At 46.3% G+C, this 21,834-nt stretch overlaps 1 protein-coding gene across 1 annotated transcript in view; it reads right to left on the bottom strand.

The window, feature by feature from the left end:
* Positions 1-21,834, bottom strand: part of LCP2 (lymphocyte cytosolic protein 2) — a 365,493-nt gene that overhangs the window by 191,419 nt on the left and 152,240 nt on the right. The gene's annotated exons all lie outside the window — the stretch shown is intronic.

Here is a 21,834-nt window from a genome sequence, read left to right as displayed (position 1 = left end):
GTGAATCCAGCCTTAATCTGACAGTAGCATAACATTGGGAATGAGACCCTGATGTGGATGTGTCACTTAATAGCTTTTGTGCTGTATTTTCAATTCAATTAGTATTTTATGAGCAGGTGATTATTACTGCCAGACTATCTCTCTGGCCTCCTTCACACATCTGTGTCTCCAGTATGTCTGACGTCCGTTTTTACATGTACCGGAGACACTGGCACACTTAGACCCATTTAAATAATGGATTGGCGCTCATGTGCGTGTTTTCCCATGCATAGTGTGTCCATGTGGAGCATATGTGTGTCCATGTGCTCCACACGTAGACATGTCCATTATTCTCCAGCAGTACGGGTGTCACACAGACCGCATGGATGTGCTTCGTTTGACATGTACCGAAGAAGACCACGTTTCTGTGAAATAAAATGAATTTCTATACTCACCTCCTCCAGCACTGCTGTCACTTGCTTCCGACCCCGACTCATGCTCTTCTCATATTCACTGCACCGAGGACCAGAAGCAGCAGCAGCACTGGAGACATCAGCACCATGGACAGGTACAGTAAGTATAAAAATTAATGCTGTCCATGTGCTATGTCGATGTCACACGATAGCACATGCTGAACACATGGGGACACACACACACACACATATACACCTACACTACGGACCGTGCAAAATGTGTGTGTTTTGCATGGACATGTGAAAGAGGCCTCACAGCCAGAACAGGCCAGCTAATTGGTGTAGCCCCAACTCCATCACTGATTAGCAGCTTGCTGACCATTCACAGTGTACACAGGAATCTGCCAGTCAGGGGAGTAGGCAGGGTTACACAGTGCAGAAGACGAAAGGCCGCTTTACACGCTACGATTTATCTAACAATCTCAAGAGCAACGTGACACACCCAGATCGCAGTTACGATTTGGCGAGATAGCACATAGGTCATTTATTAGCGGTCACACGTAACGATCGCAGAAGCAACGCAAAATCGTTCAGCGATATATTGTTTATTGTGTGGATGTTGTTCGTCGTTTGCAGGGTGTCAAACGTACGAATATGTCTGCTGCATTCCAAACGATGAACAATATTTTGAAAGTGAACGACGTGTCAACGATCAATGATTTTTAACCTATTTGCGATCGTTCGGAGTCGCAAGTAAGTGTCACATGCAACGACGTCGCTAATGATGCCGGATGTGCGTCACGGAATCCGCGACCCCAACGACATATTGTCAGATAAATCGTAGCGTGTAACGCCGCCTTAAGGCCAGGTGCCCAAGGGACCATGTACCTGCGGATTTTGCTGCAGAAAACCTGCGGATTTATCTGGATTTTCCAGATAAATCCGCAGGTTTACGCAAGTACAGACACTCCCCATGTTATCCTATGGGACATAGGGAGTGCTGTATCAATGCTGCGGTATGTGCGGCGGCGTAAAATGCTGCGGATGTCCCACAGCCGCATGTAACTGGATGTCAATTATTCATGCGGAAATATCTGCAGATGTCCCGCCTTTCCACTATGGAGATAGAGGGTGGGACATCCGCAGGTATTTCTGCACTTGTCCCGCAGGTTTACCGCAACAAAAATGCTCGAATCCCGCAGCAATGGATAGCTGCGGATTCCGGGGAGCAGCTGTGGGAAACCTGCGGACATACCTGCGGCAAAATCCGCGGGTACGTTGTCCCGTGGGCACATACCATTAGCCTTGCAATATCAACATCAGACAAAAACAGTTATTCTATTACGACTACACAAAGTAGTCCAGTAAGTGAAACATCCCTATTATCAGGTGTCTAGTGCTATGCTATGCTACTCTCAGATTATATAGTAAAAACCTGCTGACAGTTACCCTTAAATTCTTTTAGTAATATTACTGTATATAGCTGATATACACACAGTTGTATGCGTATTTGTCTTTTTTCTTACATCAACATATTTGTGGCCCAAGATGACCAGCTTGAAAAAAAAATGAATCTGTGATGTCTGGTATATTTGTTTAAGTGGGGTCACCGAGTGGTGGATAATGGTATTTACCAGTTTGTAAAAAGTTTTTCTCAACAGTCTATAACCGGGTATTGAATTTGCTTCCTGGAATCCTTAAAGTAAAATAAAAAGTAGACTTATCTCTAGTTGTAGATACATTCAGTAGGAGTTTTAAAGCAACATAATCTTAATGAAGATTGATAAAGTGTTATGTGGCTAGGATCAATAAAGGATCAGTATTGATTTTTAGGATTGTTACTTCCAATAGATGGAATCAGGGATCAAATTCTTTTGCTTCTGAAGGGGCTATTTACATATTTAATTTCCCAGAGGAGCATTGCTTGGCCTATAAGTTTCCTTACCCTGGCATGTAACTCTGCATAAGAAGAAACATTCCCCTTAGACTCCCAGTCAGAGGCTTCTCATGTAGCCAAATAAGATCTCCTGTTTTGCACTGAGGATGTCATGATGACTCTGGGATAGTGGGGAACAGGGACCCTTAAGCTGTCTGTTACTGGGGCTGCCTGATTATGAAAACAAAGGGATATCAGACAGTCAGGGTCCACCGTGCAAAGTCTCTGCTGCAGTGTATGGCAGAGGATATGTTAAAGTGTGAGGAAAAGTATATAAGTGTGCCACTGTAAATAGTAATAGCACAAGTGCAGAGTGCAATACCTCTGTTAAACTTACATAGGAATATAGTTAGGAAATAAAGCAATTCCTCCCTTACTTGGAGGGTATGTGGTATGGTCTCTGTTAAAGGTCACAGAGACAAGACAGTGAGTGTGAAATGGCACCTACCTAGGTCCGTTCCTCTAGCGGTGCCAGGAGACGGGCAGCAGCGTAAGCCGCACAAAACTCCTACCTGCGTTCGGTCCACTAGTGTGCGAGGACGCGAACCACTAGATATGGCACCTGCCTGGGTCCGCTCCACTAGTGGTGCAAAAGAGACGGACAGCAGCACAAAGCCGCACAAAGCTCCTACCTCTGTTCGCTCCCCTAGTGTGCGAGGATACGAACAACTGCCAGACGCAGTATAAGGAACGCTACCCTAGCGGCAACGTCCACCTACGAGTAGACCCACAAGGCCCAGCTAGACCATATGCCCCAGGCACCTGCCTATGTCTGCTCCAATAAGGTGCAAGGATACGGACCGCAGCCGAAGCTGTAAGGTATAAGAACGCTACCCTGCCGGTAGCGCTCACCTAGCATAGACAGAGAGATGCCTAGAGGGACGTGCACAGAGCGTCTACTCTCATGCATGAACCAAGAGGACTGAGTGCCGGGCGGCATGCATCAGGGTCTTATATAGACTCTGTGCCTCATCCAAGATGGAGGACACCAGAGCCAATCCGCTGCCAGAATGACAGCAATGACGTCACGCTGGCCTATCACCAAGCAAAGCGTCACAAGCACATGACCAGTGACCAATCGGCATGGAAGGTGTCAGAGACATGTGACCACGTGTCACAAGCGCATGACCAGTGGCCAATCAGCTTAGAAGGTGTCAGAGACATGTGACCTCGTGTCAGCGATGATGTCAGCCGCACATGTGCAATGGCTCCAAAATAGGACTTAGTCTCCAGCGCTTGCACATGTGCAGTAGCAAGAAATCCGAACATAGTCTCCAGGGCCACAGCAACCGTAACACTGTCCCTCAAACTAGATGGCCATATGCTATGCCTATTCTCAAGGATACCCCTGCTGGTGGGAATGCCTGAGTTTACTTCCTGGCCCTGATACTGACCTATACTTATCTAAGTCCTCCCACCTCCCATCTCCCCAGGGAGGGATGGGACAGGAATGTATTAGAAATCACAGACAAAGGAAAACCAAAACTATCACACAGTGCACACACACATAGGTAAAACAATAAGAGATTCAAGAGGAACACAAGAGTTAGAAGGATGCTAAAGAACAACCGAGGTAAACATCCACAACCACAATAAGTAAATACCACAATTTTTACCAGAGAATCTGGGACCCCACAACACACAGGCCAACTAGCCTGACCATGAATCAGCACACAGAAGGTTGACGCCCGAGTCTGCCTGTGTTGATCACACCAGAGAAACCACCTGGCAGAATGTCAGAATCTGCAATATGAACAGAACCTGATGCCATCATGACAATTGGCGAAGTTTGCGCAAAACTCCGTGTGACAGAGGATGGGCAACACTCCAACACATATGTCTGCAAATGGAGTTTCTGGTTTAGATTTTTATCCTAAGTCATGTGGCAAGGTTTCTTAAAGTGGTGATATTGACTTTTAGAATTGTTACATCATAGAAATGACAAAAGAAATCAACTCCATGTTACGATGTAAGTGCAGGACAGTGAGGAACAGGGGCTCCTATACTTTCCCTCATGCTAGGGGACCCTAGGCTATCACTGACCTCCAAATTATCCCTGAAGTGGGGAAGCCATAGTCTCATGCCTTACTATTCCCCTGACTAGATCTAATTTGTTACCCACCACTCCCCCCAGGGAATGAAGCAGCAGAAGTTTGATTGAAACACAGATTAAGGCACCATTCACACATCTGTGTTTTAAGGTCTGGTTTGGACATTCATATGGCCATACGTCTGCCCATGTGACTTCTTTGTGCCATCTGTGTAACACTGGCATCCGTGCGCCCGTTACCAGAAAAAAAGCATGATAATGTTTTTTTATGTGTAAAGCCAAAAAAATTCTAGAAAAGTGATAGATAAATTGATACTACAGAGATAGATAGATAGATAGATAGATAGATAGAGGGATAGATAGATAGATAGATAGATAGATAGATAGATAGCTAGATAAACTTGCACAGCTATTTAGTTGAATAATTTAAAAAAAAAAATGAACTGCAAGTCACAGTGACCGGCTCTTGCGATACTTCATGCAAGAACCACAACGGGCAGTAAACTGTGCTGAACTCTTGATGTAACTGCCCTCGACAGGTCACATGCCAATGTGATGACACACCACGAAAATCTTGCATGGTGAAAATAGTTTCTGTTGCATAGCAATCCCTTTGATGTCTCCAACATCATTGCTTGATACTCAATCGAGCATTGGGGTGCTCAGGTACTCTTCTTACTCAATTGAGCATAACAGGTGCTTGAGCACCAAGCTTGAGTTCCCACTCCAGATGTTTTGCGGATTTTAGACAGCCAATCAACATGCAGGGATTGCCTACCATACACAGTAATGCATCGCATCATTGGGTCTTATATTAGACCTAGTGACACGGTACCTGGCAAACTGTCCTGGAATGAGTTCCGGGAGAGTTGATGTATGAATGAGTGCTAACTTTAGAGCAGGCATATAGGCAATGTTCAATTGCAGAAACTGTATATCGCTGATGCACCATTAAAACGACAGTTCTTTTTATGGCTACATACTGTCCTTTTTCTAGTAAAATCGCTGCTACCTGCATTCAGTATAGGCAGGGCCGGATTAAGGTTGGTGGGGGCCCCTGGGCAGAAAATCTGGTGGGGGCCCCATAAACGTTAACATTTTTAGCCATAACAGTAGAGCACGAACTGTAGCATTTAGATATAAATCCAATAAACATGTATCTTAAGGCCCCGTCACACTAAGCAACATCGCTAGCAACATCGCTGCTAACGAACAACTTTTGTGACGTTGCTAGCGATGTTGCTGTGTGGGACATCCAGCAACAACCTGGCCCCTGCTGTGAGGTCGTTGGTTGTTGCTGAATGTCCTGGGCCATTTTTTAGTTGTTGCTGTCCCGCTGTGAAGCACAGATCGCTGTGTGTGACAGCGAGACAGCAACAACTAAATGTGCAGGCAGCAGGGAGCCGGCTTCTGCGGAGGCTGGTAACCAATGTAAACATCGGGTAACCAAGAAGCCCTGTCCTTGGTTACCCGATATTTACCTTTGATACCAGCCTCCGCTGCTCGGCTCCTGCTCTGTGCACATGTAGCTGCAGCACACATCGGGTTAATTAACCCGATGTGTGCTGTAACTAGGAGAGCAAGGAGCCAGCGCTAAGCATTGTGCACTGCTCCCTGCTCTGTGCACATGTAGCTGCAGCACACATCGGGTAATTAACCCGATGTGTGCTGTAACTAGGAGAGCAAGGAGCCAGCGCTAAGCATTGTGCGCTGCTCCCTGCTCTGTGCACATTTAGCTGCAGCACACATCGGGTAATTAACCCGATGTGTGCTGTAACTAGGAGAGCAGGGAGCCAGCGCTCAGTGTGCGCTGCTTCCTGCTCTCTGCACGTGTAGCTGCGTGCGCTGGTAACCAAGGTAAATATCGGGTTGGTTACCCGATATTTACCTTAGTTACCAAGCGCAGCATCTTCCACGCGGCGCTGGGGGCTGGGGGCTGGTCACTGGTGAGCTCACCAGCAACTTGTGTAGCGACGCTCCAGCGATCCCTGCCAGGTCAGGTTGCTGGTGGGATCGCTGGAGCGTCGCAGTGTGACATCTCACCAGCAACCTCCTAGCAGCTTACCAGCGATCCCCATCGTTGTTGGGATCGCTGGTAAGTTGCTTAGTGTGACTGGACCTTTACCCTGATCTGCCATATTCAGATTTACAGGACTACAATACAGATACAGTCCAGGATAACTCACAGCCGTCACTTATACACACAGTACAATACAGATACAGTCCAGGATCACTCACAGCCGTCACTTATACACACAGTACAATACAGATACAGTCCAGGATCACTCACAGTCGTCACTTATACAAAGAAAGTAGAGTAAAGGGGGCTTTACACGCTGCGACATCGCTAATGCGGAGTCGTTGGGGTCACGGAATTCGTGACGCACATTCGGCCGCATTAGCGATGCCGTTTCGTGTGACACCGATAAGCGATTTTGCATCGTTGCAATAACGTGCAAAATCGCTAATCGGCGACATGGGGGTCCATTCTCTAATATCTTTGCTGCAGCAGTAACGAAGTTGTTCCTCGTTCCTGTGGCAGTAAAAGTACGTTATTCCCATTTACAAATTTTTTATTAAAGATATAAAACACACCATTAATGGAAAAAATAGACCAAAAGGTCACAGTGAAATAAATACAGTGAACACATACAAAATATATAATTCCAATTTCTGTGGGACCAGAGGGCTCAAGACTTAACTTGGAAATAGAAATACATTCAGGCAGCGCCACAAATAGAAGATTTTGGATGCTTGCTGTCCATGAACGTCCAAATGAATGTAAGTCAGCACTCTCCAGGTGTCCCCTTGTTTCTTGTTAAATCAAGGAATGGCAACTGTTTCCTTCAGTTTAGTAGAAGTAAGCCATTAAATGCAAGATTTACATCAATCTCCACCTCAACGCGTTTCCCCACATAATAAATATGTGGTTCATCAGGAGGCTACAAAACAGATAAGTTCTATCAGCAACAAGTTGGAAAAAGTATTCACCTAGATTGCATACTCATACATTGCATCAAAAATAGGCATGTAAAATAACAGAACAACACAATAATATAATAGTACCTGCCCAGGGAGAAAAGGGTATTAGATGTGCAGATCCATGGCGCCCATCACACAGGATCAACGGCTAGTCAGACAATGCTGAAAGGAATGTACTGCCATAGTCCAGAGAGGCGTCATGGAACTGCACAAAACTGGGAGATTTAAATAGCCCACGGTCTTCTAATCAGCTGTAGGCGGTCAAGGCAATCATACTGATGCCGATATCGCCACATGTGCGCATGCCTGATAGGATTGCGCACACCTGAGAAAAACCAGGGAGACTGATATATTGGAGGCGCCTCCGTCCACATCACGACTGCGCCTGCCCAGAGTCTCATTGGCAGCGTGCATGTGCCGACGGAGGCCCTCATGTGCCAAAAAGTAGATGGATATAAACACAAGGACTGCGCATGTCCGAGGATCATGAAAATCGTGACGCCCACAAGAGCGCCGCCGTCCAGATCACCACTACGCCTTCGCCAATCAACAGGCAGCGCGCACATGTGGACGGAGGCCTCAGGATGCCAAACTTAAGGGAAGGTAAATAGAAGCACAGCGCATGCGCAAAAACCAACGGAGCCTGCATATAGATAGTAGAATAGTGCAGAAAACCGTATATTATATGCGCAGGCATAGGTAAAAAAATAATAAATACTAAGTGCCTCTTCCATGAATATAATATTAACTTTTAACCCCCATTAAAAAATATCCTTATGTATATTCATAACGATGATAAGGATTAGGGGGTCCCTTATTCGAGGAGGATATAAATAAGATAGATACTGGAAGGGACGCCACGATAGACATGACCCTCATCTATAGCAACATATGCCACAGAGGCGTACATAATCATACAGGAGCGCCATGTCAGATCAAATCCCTAGTAGGCACATAGATTACATAGGCATAAAAATGGAACTTGATGAACAAACTGATAACATCATGCTGCATCAAATACTGTCAAAGATATTCAACAGAAATACAATCGTTCCCAGTCAGACACATCCCCCAATAAGTGAGGGTACATCTATAACCAGGCTCCCATAGCAAGGACTACAATGCATAGATATTTACCAACAATATGGTCCATTCCAAAAGGAAAGGAAGTTTGTAAAGTAGAGCAAAACAGGTTTAAACTATACAAATTTTAACACCGCTTCAAAGCTAGGTGGGAAGGAAGCAGCCAAAGGAAAGCTGTTCATTCAGCCCCCTTGGGGTTAGAGATCCCATTTTGAATATCCAAGCGGATTCCTTCTGCAATAATGTCCTATCAAAATCCCCTCCCCTAAGGTTGGGTTTCACCACCTCCAAAATGGAAAATCGGATTTGGGCTACATCTCCCCCATGTATCATATTAATGTGACGGGAAATTGAGGTATCCCTTTCATTCCTAATATCCGAGAGATGTTCACCCACCCGCCTCCGGAGTTCTCTTAGGGTCTTACCTATATAGTCGAGGGGACAAGTACAGGTAGCCCTATAGACAACTCCGGAGGTTTTACAATTGCCAAAATCACGCAGAGGGAAAATCTTCCCTGTAGCTGCACTAATCACCCTTTTACACTGTTCCATAGATCCACAGTATTTACAGTTCCCACAACGAAACATCCCACAGATGCGTCTATCTAACCAAGTCCCCTGAGGTTTAGGTCCCTGGTACATACTATGTACTAGCTTGTCGCCTATGGTACGACCCCGCCTGTAAGTAATACTTGGAAGCTTATTGATATATTTCACCAGATCAGGGTCAGCTCTCAGAATCTTCCAGTGCTTTTTTATCACTGAGAAGACTCTTTCAGACTGTACATCATATGTACCAATAATACGTGTAATGTTCTGATCATTATCACGCACTCGGGGGACCATGATGTTATGTCTCTTAGTATTCTTAGCAAAAGCATAAGATTGCTGAATGATCTTTTTTGGGTAGCCACGGTCTAAAAATCGACCGAACAGGTCAGTGGCCTGTGCCTTAAAATCTTCTTCCCTAGAGCAGTTTCTGCGTATTCGCAGAAACTGCCCTTTAGGGATACCCCTCTTGAGGGGAATAGGATGGTGGCTGTCCCATTTCAAAAGGGAATTGGTCGCTGTGGGTTTTCGGTGGGTCAAAGTGTGAATCTTACCCCCCTCATCTTTTTGTATGACCAGGTCCAAAAAGGTGATGGATGTCGGGTCGCAGGTGTGGGTGAATCTCAGGCCTAAGGAATTGTTGTTGAGGCCCTTAACAAATTTCTCAAACTCAAAAATAGACCCTGTCCAGAGGATGAGAATGTCATCAATGTATCGGACCCATAGTCCGATACATTGATGAGGTTCCCCATCCTCTCCCCCAAAAACCACTGTTTCTTCCCACCAGCCCAGGTACAGGTTCGCATAACTGGGGGCACAAGGGCTCCCCATTGCTGTACCCCTGAGCTGGTGGAAATACTTAGTGTTAAATAGAAAATAATTATGATACAGGGTAAAGGATAGGAGCTCTCCAACAAACCTGTTATGCCTCACACAGTCCACAGCCCTTGATCTCAGAAAAAAATCCACTGCCCTGAGTCCCAGGTCATGGGGAATGGAACTGTAGAGTGCCTCGACGTCAATGGAGGCCAGGATAGTGTCCGGGCCCACATCGACGTCTTCGAGAATTTGCAAAAGGTGGGGGGTGTCCCGGACATAAGAAGGGAGAGATGTAACGAAGGGGCGTAGAACCCTGTCAACATAGTTGCCAACATTTTGGGACAAGGAGTTAATGCCTGCCACAATGGGCCTACCCTTCAAAGGTTCAAGACCCTTGTGCACCTTTGGAAGTGCATAGAAAACCGGTATCACTGGGTGTTGCGGTACCAGATATTCATATTCACCCAGCGATATCAGGTTATCCTGCCTAGCCTCATTAAGTATAGTGTGGAGGATATCGGTGTAGGCTTTTGTGGGGTCACATGTTAATCGTTCATAGGTATCCAAATCATCAAGCAAAGCATGACACATGTCGAGATATTTCGTGTGGCTTAGGACCACAAGGTTACCGCCCTTATCTGATTGCTTGATGATAAGATCCCTATTTTTTGATAGTCGGTCCAATGCCTGGAATTCACCTTCCGTAAGATTAGACCCTATGCCATATAGAGAGTGAGGTATTTTTTGGAGGTCCTCTTGTACAAGTTTTAGAAAGATATCAATACTAGTACAATTGGTGGTAGGAGGAGATTTTTTACTTGGTCTCCTTAAATCAGTAAAGGGACCATCACCCCTCCCCCTACTGTTGTCCCTAAGTAGATCAGAAAGGGACTGAAAACATTCAAAGTCCTCCTCTAATATACCTAAGTCCCTACACTGTTCCCTAGTGTGATGTTCAAAAAACAATTTCCACCTAAGCTTTCTTCCAAAGAGTTCCAGGTCTTTAATCCAGCCAAAACAATCGAACCTATTGGAGGGAATGAAACCCAACCCCTTAGATAACACTGTATAATCTTCATGAGATAGAGAGGTATCGGAAAGATTTAATATCCTCCCCTGGCTTGATGGGCTCTGGTATGGGGGTACTGGCCCCCCATATATCGCTGCTCCAAAAAAGGAGAAGAACCAGAGGGGCCAGATGGCACATACTGTGGCCCCCGATGCCCAAATTGGCCCCCTTTCCTTTTCCTTGATTTCCTTGGGCCTATCCATGAATGAGGGTTATGAGGTAAAGCGGCAGAGGAGTTCGTATTGGTCCTAGATCTCTCGGAGTCTGACGTATCCAGATCCGAGGATGATACTACTGAAGGTTGTCTAGTGGGAGGTTGAAAAGCCCTATCCTCCCTATATTCTGCGAGGTCTCTAACAAACTGAGAGTGTTTCCTCTCTTTAAGGTTGTTTTGAAACCTTTCTATTGAGGTCTGCAGTAACCCTTCCCTTCTAATAAAATCTGGGTCACTTTTTAGGCGTAGAGTATTATCAATAGCCGTATTCAACACAGTGGTAGATGTTGCAAAAAGCTTTTTCTCCTCATCAAGTAGCAGATTCATAAGTCTTAAGGAGGATGCTGTAGATTCCTTCCGCCACAAGACCAAAAAACTCTCAGATGCTGTTCTTGGGGATGGATGTATATTAATTCTAAGCCCCCTAGGGACGATTTGATGTTTAAGATAGTTTTCAAGGCCTTTAATCTCCCACCAAGATCGAATATTATTCTTATAAAGGGCAAAAAGTTCCTTAAAGGAATCTTTCAAATTTGAACCCGTGTTACTAGAGGAAAATTCCTCAGTAGAAAACACTTGACTAGCTTCCTCAACCCAAGATGCTGTATTAACGGGACCTGTTAGAAATCCTGCCATACTTCACAAATTAGGTCTAGCAAAATTAGGGACAAAGCCCTGTGGCAGCACACATCGCTCCGTGTGACACCGCAGGAACGAGGAAGCTCCCCTTACCTGCCTCCCGGCCGCTATGCAGAAGGAAGGAGGTGGGCGGGATGTTACATCCCGCTCATCTCCACCCCTCCGCTGCTATTGGGCGGCGGTTAAGTGACGCTTCAGTGGCGTCGCTGTGACGCCGCATGGACCGCCCCCTTAGAAAGGAGGCGGTTCGCCGGTCACAGCGACGTCGCCGGACAGGTAAGTATGTGTGACGGCTCTGGGCGATGTTGTGCGGCACGGGCAGCGATTTGCCCGTGTCGCGCAACAGATGGGGGCGGGTACGCACGCTAGCGATATCGGGACCGATATCGCAGCGTGTAAAGCGGCCTTTACTCACATATTTTTAATTGATCCCAATGTTAAGGCAGCCAGGGACGGCTCCAGGTTTTTGTGGTCCCCGGTTGAGTCTCAGTGGGCCCCATCCACACACAGACACACATACACATACAGGCATACGTACATATACATATTTGAAGACAAATTCACAAAAATACATTTAAACAGACAAATATACGCACAGTCATATACACTGACATACATGCAGACACAGACGCATTACAGGTGTTAATATGGAGAAGTCACAAGCAGCCTCACTCACCTCTCCCGCTTGTTTCCAGCTCCTCCAGGACATATGGCTGTGTTGCATGATGGCCATCAATAACAGACATGACTGCACACCATGCACACTGACACAGCACTGATGTATATGCATCACAGGAGGGGCTGGGGCCTACAATAAATACATTACAGGAGGGGCAGGGGGCATAGACATTACTGGGGGGGGCATAGACGTTACTGGAGTGGCAAACCGCTCTGGTGGCGTACACATTACTGGGATGGGTGGCTTAGCGCTCTGGGGGACCCATATAGTTCTGGGGTGCCGCATAGACTGCTCTGATTCATATATACACACACACAGCTCTGCTTCAAACACACAGCTCTGCTTCACACACACAGCTCTGCTTCACACCACACATCTTTCTTCAGCTCTGCTTCACACACACACACAGCTCTGCTTCACACACACACACAGCTCTGCTTCACACCACAAATCTTTCTTCAGCTCTGCTTCACACACAGCTCTGCTTCACACCACACATCTTTCTTCAGCTCTGCTTCACACACACAGCTCTGCTTCACACACACACACAGCTCTGCTTCACACCACAAATCTTTCTTCAGCTCTGCTTCACACATAGCTCTGCTTCACACCACACATCTTTCTTCAGCTCTGCTTCACACACACAGCTCTGCTTCACACCACACATCTTTCTTCAGCTCTGCTTCTCTCACACACACACAGCTCTGCTTCACACCACACATCTTTCTTCAGCTCTGCTTCTCTCACACACACACAGCTCTGCTTCACACACAGACACACACACAGCTCTGCTTCACACACAGACACACACACAGCTCTGCTTCACACCACACATTTCTTCAGCTCTGCTTCACACACACACAGCTCTCTTTCACACACACTCACACACAGCTCTGCTTCACACACAGACACACACACACAGCTCTGCTTCACACCACACATATTTCTTCAGCTCTGCTTCACACACAGCTCTGCTTTACACACACAGCTCTCTTTCACACACACACACACAGCTCTGCTTCACACACAGACACACACACAGCTCTGCTTCACACCACACATTTCTTCAGCTCTGCTTCACACACACACACACAACTCTCTTTCACACACACTCTCACACAGCTCTGCTTCACACACACTCTCACACAGCTCTGCTTCACACACACTCTCACACAGCTCTGCTTCACACACACTCTCACACAGCTCTGCTTCACACCACACATTTCTTCAGCTCTGCTTCACACACAGCTCTGCTTCACACACACACAGCTCTCTTTCACACACACACACAGCTCTGCTTCACACACACAGCTCTGCATCACACCACACAGCTCTGCATCACACCACACAGCTCTGCATCACACCACACAGCTCTGCATCACACCACACAGCTCTGCATCACACCACACAGCTCTGCATCACACCACACAGCTCTGCATCACACCACACAGCTCTGCATCACACCACACAGCTCTGCATCACACCACACAGCTCTGCATCACACCACACAGCTCTGCATCACACCACACATCTTTCTTCAGCTCTGTCCCTACCTGCTCTGATGCCATCCTCCTGCTGCTCCGGTATAGGCCGCCATCGTCCTGCTGCTGTTCCGGTGCCGCGGCCATTCTCCTGCTCCGGTTAGTCTCCTCTCCTGGCCGCGGCGTGGGTCTTCTCCGCGGCCGGCCGTGCGCGTGGGTCCTCTCCTCCGCGGCCGGCCAGCCAGCCGGCCGCCCGCGTGGGTCCTCTCCTCCGCGGCCGGCCAGCTAGCCGGCCGCCCGCGTGGGTCCTCTCCTCCGCGGCCGGCCAGCCGGCCGCGCGCGTGGGTCTTCTCCGCGGCGGCGTCCTGCTGTGACGTCCGCAGCATTGGACGCCGCAGCAGAGCAGGGAGCAGGCACACCTCTGACCCCGGAAGTGCAAACGATGGTGCTTCCGAGGTCAATCAGCGTCCTGTGCCCGCAGCTTGTTTTTGCGTCTTAGAGACGCAGATACAAATAAATGTAGGTGCCCCCCCCCCCCCGAAAACACAGCTGATTTAGACTGTCTTAACGGAGGGGGAGCGGGTGTGAAGAAAAGAAAAAAAAAATTGCTGACGGGTGGCAAGTATGGCCCTGGTGGTGGGGGCCCCCTTGGAAGCTCTTTTGGTGGGGGCCCCGGGGCTGAAGCCCCGCCTGCCCCGCCTATAATCCGGCCCTGAGTATAGGAATAGCTGCTGAAGGATGAATAGTTTTGAATTAGAGGCATACGCAGGGCTTATTGCTTTACAGTTCTTCTATACTTATACTGCTCTTGCAATCTAAAAATAAAAGTCCATTTCAGGGCTAAATAATTTAATTTCCTTATTAATACTAGAAAGTTTGCAGGCATATATACTGTCTATCTAATTTAAAGGAAACCTGTCACCAGTTTTATGGCCTATAAGTTGCGGCCACCACCAATGGGCTCTTATATACAGCATTCTAACATGCTGTATATAAGAGTGCAGGCCACTGTGAGAACATAAAAAACACTTTATAATACTCACCTAAACCACTCGCTGCGGTGCTATCTGGCCCAGTGGGCAGTGCTGTTCTCCAGGATCGGTGCCTCCTCTCTCGGCCATCTTGCTCCTCCGTATTCTGAAGTCTGTGTGCATAACGCGTCCACGTCATACACACTCGCCGGCATTGAGGTCCTGCGCAGGCGCACTTTGATCGGTAAGGTGCTTGAAGCGGTCCTTGCCCTGGGGTCCAGGTACCCCGACTACGCACGGCCTCTGGACCGGATTCCTGCTGCCGGTACCGGCGGGCTGCAACCCTGCCCCAGTCCACTTTAGGTCTCCCGCGACCGAATCTCCGTTGCCTGTGGCCCTGCTCTGCAGTCTGCCACCTAGTCAGCTCAGGTAGTCCGGTAGTCCAGGGGCTCCAACCCCTGACCACCACTTCACTCCTCTCACTTCCTCTGTCTACTACACACTGACTTCAACTGATGTGTTCCCTCCCCTGACACCTCAGGACCCCTAGGTGGGCGCTCCCATCCGCCTGATCCCGCTCACTGGGGTGTGCCTATTGTCCCGGGGGGTGACTAGGCTTTTTTGTCTGTTGTTACCTGTGTGTGGTGTTGGTGGAATTCCAAGGAGAAGGTGATTCCTCCACCCTGGAGGGGGTACAGTCATCTGTGACTACCTGGTTTTGCAAGGGCATCACATACCATGCCTGGCCCAGGAGCTCAACGGTTTCTGAAAACATACCCAGATTTGCCTGTGCTCCCCTTTCTGCAAGTCATCTACAGCTGCTATTGGTCTGGTAGTGCTGCTTCAGTGCTTGCAAGTGCTAACTCATTGACTGGTGTGGGAGATGCCCACACACTGGAACTCCACATTACAAATGTTGGCAAGGCTTTGTAAGAAGCAGAGGGCAGTAGTTCAATACCAGCTGCTACATGCCCATTGGTATTGTGGTCAGCCTCGGCATATAACAACCAATGAGTGGTGAGCATCGATGATGCCATAATAAGTGTAACTATCCCGCTTTAGTGTCTACTCAAATGCCCACTGCTCACAAATAAATAGGAAGCTTTGACTGTGAACCAGGTGGAGATGGAGGAAGAAGGTACACAGAATGATACTATCCACCTCAGCCTCATCTCATCTTCTAAGCACAGATTGTGTGATAATGAAGAGGAGGCTCAGGCTGTAGAAGAGGAGCAGGAGATGGTTGCTTTAGCTACACAGGGTACTAACCAAACCAGCCTCATCCCGTCTATTCTGCATGGATGGTCTGAAGAGGAAGAGAGGAAGAAGGAGGAGGAGATGGAGAGTTGTCCTCATGGTGGGGGCAGGGAAGTGTTGCTTCTTGGGAGTCTGGCACACATGGGTGACTTTATGTCTTGCTGACGTTCTCATGACCCTCACGTTACATGCATTTTGTTCAACACTGATTACTGGTTTTTCACCCTTCTTGACTCACCCTCAAGGAGAACCTTCCCTCTCTCCTTCCTGGATGGAGAGGGCTAATTAAATGGTGTAGAAGACTCTAGTTGAACAATTAGTGCAAAAATTAGCATCTGACAACGCTGGAGGAAGAAGTCATAGTTCCTTGTGCAACCAAAGACGAGAGATGAGGGAGACACACACTGGATCCAACAGAGGCAAAGGAATAAGGTCTGGGTCAGTTTCATTAGACCCTCCTGACGCCCAGGCCCTGATGTATGGAGTACTCTGATAAGGAGGATAACATTTTTGAGGAATGAGTACCTTACCAGTCCGTACCAGCGTCCTTCGTGATTCCGCTGAGCCGTACAAGTCTTAGGTACCCAAGCTTCACATGTGGCATGAACTGTGTCTGTATACCAGGGAGGTTCTCGCCTGTTCGGCCGATAGAGGCTTGTCAGAGCGGATTTTTATTGCCAATGGGGGCATAGTAACTGATAGGCGCATTCGCCTGCCAACTGATAATGCTGACAGGCTGACTCATCAAACTGAACAAGACCGGAATTGGCCCAGACTTCTCAACCTAACCACTTAACAGCAGTAGAACCTAAAGCCAATTCAAATGTTCTTTTTTATCTATTGTTTACATTGTATGCCACTTCTGATCCCCAAATACCTTACAGTATATCTTCTATACAAATGCTGATTCGGACATTTATCTGGGTGGATAAGAAGCCGAGAGTACCCTTTAGCTCTCTATTTTTACCTTTTGATATGGGGGATTTGGGGGTCCTGAATGTCTCAGCATATCATAAAGCAGTAATATTAAGGCCACGTCTCACTAAGCAACATCGCTAGCAACATCGCTGCTGAGGCACGACTTTTGTGACGCAACAGCGATGTTGCTGTGTGTAACATCCAGCAACAACCTGGCCCCTGCTCTGAGGTCGCTGGTTGTTGCTGAATGTCCTGTACCATTTTTTAGTTGTTGCTCTCCCGCTGTAAAGCACACATCGCTGTGTGTGACAGCGAGAGAGCAACAACTGAATGTGCAGTGAGCAGGGAGCCGGCTTCTGCGGACGCTGGTAACCAATGTAAATATGTAACCAATGTAAAAATGTAAACCAAGAAGCCCTTTCCTTGGTTACCCGATATTTACCTTCGTTACCAGCGTCCGCCACTCTCACACTGTCAGTGCCGGCTCCCTGCTCCCTGCACACATAGCCGGAGTACACATCGGGTAATTAACCTGATGTGTACTCTGGCTAGGAGTGCAGGGAGCCAGCGATATGCGGTGTGCGCTGGTAACCAAGGTAAATAATGGGTTGGTTACCCGATATTTACCTTAGTTACCAAGCGCAGCATCGCTTCCACGCGTCGCTGCTGGCTGAGGGCTGGTCACTGGTTGCTGGTGAGATCTGCCTGTTTGACAGCTCACCAGCAACCCGTGTAGCGACGCTCCAGCGATCCCTGCCAGGTCAGGTTGCTGGTGGGATCGCTGGAGCGTTGCTTAGTGTGACGGTACCTTTAGATGTCTCATGAGTTTTTTGGCAAACAGACTGTGATCCTAGTTCACTTCAAATCGAATATTTCGTATCTTTTCATTCCACCCCTAACAAATTTTTGGTATCCTTTCTTTTGGAATCAATTTCTTCTAATCTCCCTTTAGTAACCCTAGATACTATTGAGGCCTTTACTCGCCTATGGTCATGTTGGGGGAACTCAAATATATCCGGTCTTTTTAAAAAGTTATCGGTGAGATCCTTAGGGGTACTTTACACGTTGCGACATTGCTACCGATATATCGTCGGGGGTCACGTCGTTAGTGACGCACATCCGGGGCCGGTAGCGACATCGCAATGTGTAAATCCTAGGAGTGACGATGAACGAGCGCAAAACAGTCAAAAATCGCTGATCTGTGTCACGTCGTAAATATTCATAATGTCGCTCCAGCTGCAGATATGATGTTATTTGTCATTTTGTCATTCCTGCAGCACCACAAATCGCTGTGTGTGAAGCCACAGGAATGACAAACATCTCCTTACCTGCGTCCACCGTCAATGCGGAAGGAAGGAGGTGGGTGGGATGTTATGTCCCGCTCATCTCCGCACCTCCGCATCTATTGGCCGACCGCTTAGTGGCGTCGCGGTGACGCCGAACGCACCTTCCCCTTGAAGGAGGAATTGTTCAGCGGTCACCGCGACGTCGCCGACAAGGTATGTGCGTGTGAAGCTGCCGTAGCGATAATGTTCGCTACGGCAGCACTCACCACGTATCGCATGTGCGATGGGGGTGGGTACTATCACGCTCGACATCACTAGCCGATGCTAGCGATGTCGCAACGTGTAAAGTACCCCTTAGAATTATATACTCCAGACTTAAATGTAGCTTGTTGGGAAAGTAAAGGTAAGGTTGTTATAGCAGATCTTTACTCCGGGAATAGTATGTATCAATTCACAGAGCTGTCTAAATCTCCTGAGCTCCCTCATCAATCTTCTTATCAATGTCTTCAAATACGCCACCTTGTGATGCACAGTCGGATTTTTTCTATGGGGAACACAGATCCGTTGTAATTCAATTATTTGCAGTCTTAGCCTACTAAGGCGAAAGGTTTGCTATGCTTTATAAGTAATTTAATCGTCCCTTGGAAGATAGCTATTTGTCCTATATGATTAAACTGGAAAATGGGAGAGGGAATTTTTTAACTCCCTCCCCCTACAGTATGGCATAATGCTGCAACAAGGATCCAATCCTCATCGTCCTGTTTAGATCCTCTGGAACAGGTTGAAAAAATACACTTGAGATAGTATATTACCTCAGTTAAACTGTCTAGGTACGTTTCCAACTATCCTACTGTGTGTTGGAAAGGTTGTGTTCAAGAGGGCTCTATTGGCCAGTTGTGGTGCTCATGCCCTAAGGTTGCAGCTTTTTGGCAGGACATTTTCAGGATTATTTCTGAAGTTACTAAGATTAAAATTGTTCCTTCAGCATCCCTTGCAGTCCTACAAATAGGGGTTGGGGAACTCCGGGATACTGCATTTGGGTTTATTTCTCACGCACTGAGGGTATGTGCGCACGTTGCTTTTTACCTGCTTTTAACCTGCTTTTTTGCTGCTTTTTCTTCTGCGCTGTTTAATGCCAAAATGGATGTGTTCTTCTATTCAAGCAAAGTCTATGGGAATTTGGGTTTCTTGTTCACACTATGTTGTTCAAAATGCTGCCTTTTTGTGGCAGAACTTTGGTCAAAAACTCAGCTTTGCAGTGCAAAACCCAAATGGCAAAAACAATTGACATGTTGCTTCTTTGAAAAGCTGAGTTTTTGACCAAAGTTCTGCCTCAAAAAGGCAGCATTTTGAACAACATAGTGTGAACAAGAAACCCAAATTCCCATAGACTTTGCTTGAATAGAAGAACACATCCATTTTGGCATTAAACAGCGCAGAAGAAAAAGCAGCAAAAAAGCAGGTAAAAAGCAGGTAAAAAGCAACGTGCGCACATACCCTTATTGCAGCAAGACAGTGCCTGGCAGCAAATTGGAAACTCCCAGAGGTACCCTCACTGTCTGAATTATTTATTAGAATTAACAATTACTATATGTATGAAAAGAGTTTAGCCTTTACCTTAGGGAAAATGATTAGACTTAACAACAATGGGAATATATATATAAAATGTTAATAAAAATAATTTAATAAAAAAATTCTTTTTTTTCTGGTGTATTCCCATACACCGCTTTCCACTCAGAAAGGGGTATACAGTGCATGTTTTTTTTCTTTTTCTTGTTTTTCTCCTCCATTAGATCAACAGGGTCCTCATGCAGCCCTTGCTCTAAATTTTTAGAGGGTCATCAGACGGCTGTCCCTAATCTTTTAGGGTTATCAGGTGGACCTGGCTCAAAATGTTTTGAAGTCGTCAGGTGGCCCTTGCTCAAAATGTTTTGAGGGTCATCAGCCAGCCCTTGCTCAAAATCTTTTGAGGATCATCAGTTGGCCATCAGTCCAAATCTTCAGACATCTAGAGCTCCAATCTTTAAAAGTAAACAGGCAGCCCTCACTCTAAATTTTTAGAGGGTCATCATGTGACCCTTGCTTTTTAATTTTTACAGAGTGTGTATGATGCCTTGCTTGATAATTTTTTTAGGGTGTGTATGAGGCCTACCTCTACAATTCTCTAACATTTATACTGTAGCTGTATTCCCCCCAGAGTTAATGTTTTTTAGGCCTTGCAATACGTGCATGGGCTTTACTAATTTGGGAGTCCCAATCCTTAAAAATGGGGAAAAAATATTTTCTGATGTCCTCCTTTGCGTGTCTTTCAGAGTTAATTGCAGTCCCTCCTTCTTATTTTTGACAGCTCTTGCAAGTAATTCATAGGCTTTATGAGTCTAGGAGTACAATTTCTTAATAATGGAAAAAAATAGTATTCTGAGGCCCTCCTCTGTGTGTCTTCAAGAGTGTATTTTCAGACACTCCTAATTTTTGGCAGCCCTTGCACTTACTGCACAGGTTTTATGAGTCTAAAAGTCCCAATACCTTACAATTTTAATAGAATGTGTATGAGGCCCTCCTTTATGTCTTATACAGGGTGTATCAGAGTCATATTTCCTTCTAATTTTTGGCGGTTCTTGCATTGTCCTCATAGGCTTTGTGAGGTTCCAAGTCTCTCCTAAATTAAACAGGATGTGTTTGACCATTGACCATTTCACACACCACATGCCCAGATAAGGTAGTAAAATGTTAAAATTACATTTACCAGTAACTTTTGGATAGTTTTATTTCCCCCTCTATTAAGTCATGTACAGTGGACTCTCACAGTTAATTACTAGGAGAACCATAAAACCGTCTCACATACACAAAACCTCCCAAATTTTATATATATACAAATTTATTACAAAAGGGACAAAAATACAAAACACTTTCACAATTATATGGAAACTTACTTAGTAGTAAACACACCAGACAACACAATAGAAAAATGTGTGTCACCCTTCTTAATAATTAAGGATATTATATTTCCCTCCCACAAAGATCCAATCATTCAGGGTTTATATAACATCACCAGTTATTAATTATAGGTGCTTGTAGGAAGCTGATACGGGGACCTCTAAGGTTCACAATATAGGTCAAGCAATGGAGATTAACCCCTAGTCTGTCCGATAGTCAAGAGTCCTAAGGTCAAGGTCCCTATGGGCATCATAATACTTTATCCCCAATATTACTATGGGGTATAATCTGCATATGTTTATTTGCACCACACAAAATAGAGGTTGCTTTATTGACAACCTACATACCTCCAATAGAACTGACGCGTTTCTTCCCCCCCAGCGGGAGGTTCTTCAGGGATCGTTTACAAACAAAATAAATCAATATAATATGGTGTAGAGATATTAGTACATATAGTATCCTCTAGCTATGTATTATGTCCAAGAGTGGCAAACAAGGTATAATTCCATCAATTACATATAAGGTGACAGATGCACAATCTTCAAGTTATCCTTATATTGTTTGCCACCTCA

This window comes from Anomaloglossus baeobatrachus, chromosome 4 (genome assembly GCF_048569485.1).
Source record: "Anomaloglossus baeobatrachus isolate aAnoBae1 chromosome 4, aAnoBae1.hap1, whole genome shotgun sequence".
NCBI classification, from domain to species: Eukaryota; Metazoa; Chordata; class Amphibia; order Anura; family Aromobatidae; genus Anomaloglossus; species Anomaloglossus baeobatrachus.
Note: the sequence above shows the minus strand (reverse complement) of the source record. Positions and strands in the feature narration are given on the sequence as shown.